Source organism: Malus domestica, chromosome 07 (assembly GCF_042453785.1).
Source record: "Malus domestica chromosome 07, GDT2T_hap1".
NCBI classification, from domain to species: Eukaryota; Viridiplantae; Streptophyta; class Magnoliopsida; order Rosales; family Rosaceae; genus Malus; species Malus domestica.
In genome coordinates, this window is record NC_091667.1 from 869874 (window position 1) to 874155 (window position 4282).

General features: G+C 39.8%; 1 long non-coding RNA gene across 1 annotated transcript; it reads right to left on the reverse strand.

The window, feature by feature from the left end:
* Window positions 1–2122: 2122 nt before the first annotated feature.
* Window positions 2123–4043, reverse strand: LOC108171676 (uncharacterized). The gene is made up of 2 exons (XR_003774638.2): window positions 3732–4043; window positions 2123–2699 (listed from the first exon to the last, which is right to left on the reverse strand). It is a non-coding gene; the product is annotated as an uncharacterized lncRNA (long non-coding RNA).
* Between the last annotated feature and the right edge of the window lie 239 nt (window positions 4044–4282).

Here is a 4282-nt window from a genome sequence, read left to right on the forward strand (position 1 = left end):
ATGTCGGTCTGAGTTGTGGTCGCCATGGGCTTTGCTTTCACTCATTTGGTGAAGTAGTTATTTGCCACGATCATCATGCCTCTGCCCAAGTAACGGGTGTCATTTGAGAGTGTAGTTTGTTAGCAAGCCATGTTGGTACCAGCTTATGGCCTTGGCTGCTATCTCACTTTTGCAAAAATTCCTTAGCATCTTGGTGCATTGTTTGCAAATAGTAGCTTGCGTTAAAAGCCTTTTGCATTAAGGAGCGGTCTCCTGAGTGGTTTTCACAAATGCCTTCGTGGATTAACCTTAGAACCTTCAGGTCGTCGAGAGGCACTAGGCAGCGAAGATGTGGTCCAATGAAAGATCTTTGAACAAGAATATCGTTCCACATGTAGTAGCGTGCTACCCTTATTTAGAGCTTTCTAAACTCCAATCTGTGTGTGGAGAGTGTCTCATTTGACAAGTAGTCTATAATGGAATCTTGCCAGTTTGGAGGTGTACTAACATGTGACACCTCAACTGCTAGTTCTGTTTCTACACTTGGTTTTTCCAAGTACTCGACCGAAATAGAGCTTCTGAATTGATCATCAAGGGCAGAACCTAGGCCTGTTAACGAGTCTGCATAAGCGTTTTCTTCTCATGGAACCTAAGCAATGGTGTAGGTCTGAAATGTCATGAGTTGATTTTGCACCTACTTGAGGTGCTGGGCCATCCTTGAATGTTTTGTTGCATACTCCCTGGTAGCTTAGCTGATGATTACTTAAGAATCAGAATGGATTTTGAGCTTATTTATCGCCAAGTCTTTTGCCATTCGGAGGCCTACTAGTAAGGCTTTATACTCTGCTTTGTTATTAGATGCTTTGAAGCCAAGAGTGATCGCCTGCTCGAGCATTGAATCGTTGAGGTGATGAGAACTAAGCCTACTCCAGAGCCCTTATAGTTTGACGAATTGTTGACGTGTAAATGCCAAAAATCCTTGTCAGGTAGGGATGGTGCAGCCAGGGCGTGCTCGGCTGCCTCCGAGGCATCTTTGGGCTGTGTTGTTGAGTCTTCTAAGCTAAGTGTAAACTCCGTTATGAAATCCGCAAAGTCTTGGGCTTTGATCGTCGTGCAGGGTTGATAAACTAAGCAGTATTGGCTAAGTTCCAATGCCCATTTCATCACTCGTTAAGAAACGTCTGGACCTTTGAAAGATAGATTGTAGGGGAAATTGGTTCATGACGATGACTATATGTGTTTGGAAGTATGGTATGAGTTTTCGAGTTACAATAATTAGTGCCAAAATTAGCTTCTCGATATTTGGGTATTTGGTTTCAGCATCGAGAAGAGCTTTAGAAGTGTAGAATACTGGCAATTGGTCCCCCAGCTCTTCTCCTATGAAGGCAGAGCTCACTGCTACTTCTGACACTGTCAAATAAATGAATAAGTCATCCGCTGCTTCTGGCTTAGATAGTAGGGGAGGTGATGTCAGGTACTTCTTCAGATCCTGAAATGCTTTCTCGCACTCGTCATCCCATTTGTCTCACTGCGCCTTCTTGATTACCTTGAAAATGGCTTGCATCGATCAGTTGAACGCGAAAGGAAACGGTTGAGCACAACTGCTCGTCGAGTCAGACATTGGATTTCTTTCAGGGTAGTGAGGGACTACATCTCCAAGATCGCTCGGATTGCTTGGATACGATTTGGTTCCTTGTTGTATGACAAAGCACTCTAAGAATTTTCCTGAGGATACTCCGAAAGTGCATTTGGCGGGATTGAGCTTCATCTTGCACTCCCTTAAGATGTTGAATGCCTTTGCTAGGTTAGCGATGTGGTTTGACCGTTGCTTGCCCGTCACCATGATGTCGTCGACACAGACCTTCATGGTGACCCCAATTTGTTTCTTGAACATTGTGTTTATGAGCTGTTGGTAAGTAGCTCATGCGTTCTTCAAGCAAAAAAACATGACCTTGCAGCAATATGTGCCTCGCTCGATCACAAATGGGGTTTTCTTCTTATCAAGCTCGTGCATTGCAATTTGATTGTAGCCTGAGTATGTGTCCATGCCACGCCCTGGACCTGGGGTAGGTGGAAAATTCGATCCTGAGTCCAAAACGCGAACTAAAAACTAAATAAATAAAATAAAACTGAAATAACGAAGTGAAAAATAAATTTCCTCTTATAAAAAGAAATCCATAATTCTTTACAAGGCTAAATAAATAAATACAAATTCTAGCCTCACATCTATTTCGTCTCATCCCGTCTACCCTTTTGATAGTTTAGTTAGTAAACCTGCATAACAATAGATGGTGAGCTTCAACAGCTCAGTAGGGACATAACCTTACCATAGTAGATTGACAATATTAAGTATCATGACATCTTATAATCAGTATCAAATCATCATCGATAACAATGTATGAGTGCAATGCAATACTCTTCATCTCTGCCCGTTACTTCATATAATAAAACACGCGGACCTGCACATCCCATACCATGCATTTTACCTCTGCAGTGGTGGTTCGAATGTTTTAATATACAAATTAACCCCCTGTAACTCAATCATCCCAATTTGTCCTTTTGTTAGTCATCTTGCCAAAACCCTTCGTAGCTAGTCCCGAATTACCCTTAAAGAATTTGTGCACTGTGAGCTCGCTTGAGACCTGGTACGTGCTAAGAGTTTGGCTCAACTACACAAAAGATCATTTCCAACTACCTCCATTTCCAATTCCTTCTCACCACTGAAAACTCCAACCACATGACCAATTATGAATGATTCACAAATACTTTCATATATCATTCACATATACCATAGTATATTCTCAACCAATAGCATTTCACCAATAATTCCATAACCAATAACAAGAAAACACGCAAGACCAGTATTTATCCAATTAGCAACCCATATCACATTAATCAACCAACAAGATCGATAATAATAGTATAATGCTTCACAAAATTTAATAAAACCAATCTCCGTAAAGGTCTGCCGTATTTCCCCTACCTAGATTCCAAAGCACTGCTCCGACTCTTTACTACAAGAGTCTACCTTCAGCAACTCCTATTCACAAGTGTAAGCAATTACTAAAAAGCATGACATGAACTCTAACCCCAGTCAAATAACTTGGTATTACTAATTGAACACCAACCAATTTAAACGTCATTTTGGTTGATCTAGAATAGCTTGGTCATAACAAACTAAATGTTTGAATAAGTACAACTTTTAGAAAATCAGGAGCATGGGAAATTCAAATATACATATGCATGTTTTCTTCTGGTATATAATTAAGAAAGGTGGCATTTTAAACCATGTCTATGCATAATACAATTATTTCCAACTCCAAGACATATGCTTTACTTTATATATAATTGGAACTATTTATATCATGTGTCTGTATCTTGATATCAAGATAACAAGCTTGGATCAAGTTAGTAGATAATAGCCCTTTCACCCGATTAGTGTATACATGTAGTCTGATACTAATATGCTGCTTTATATATATATATATATATACACACACACACACACACACACACACACACACATAACTCGCTGAGAAATCAATTGACATATATACTTGAAACAGTATTGCTAAAGATAGCAATATTGTAGGATTGGATTTTGTGGAGCTAATTTCATAAGAGCCATCACAACCAAACGATTCACTGTAAACTATAATAATACTAATACTTTCTTGTCTAACTCCATTCAATCACAACCCTAATTAAAAGCTCAGAAGCTCTACCATTTAGGTCAAAGAATTAGTACTTACCCCTCTGTGTCTGTGTTCTCCTCATACTGGCAGAAGGACATTAGTCCACCGTAATCGACCTTGCTCCTTTATTTGATTCTTTCAAAGCCGACTGACCATCATCAACACAGCAGCTCTCTTCTCTTATACCTTAATTTGTTTGCCATCTCCGCAGACATCCAATTCAACCTTCATCTTAATTTCTTTTCTCATCCCCTCTCTCACTCGCTCACTTTCTCCGACCCAAAGTACCTTTTCCCTCTTCTCTTTATTCATCTCTCACTAGACTCGTTTCTTACTAGAGTTTGCAGCTCTTGAGGTCCCTATTTATACTTATACAATCCTTGATGATTACGCATCAGATACATATATATAAAGGAATAGTCAGCAATTGGAGAGGAGGAGTTGTCGACTTGATAGAGAAGAACAAATAAGGCAGCTACACCTAGCTAATAGATAAGGCTTGCTCTTTTTTTTTATCATCATGCAAAGCACGAGCTACAAGTGTTTAATAATCAAAGTGAAGGGGGAGGTGTCACTCAAAAGGAAAGATGAAAACTGGTTTGCCACCT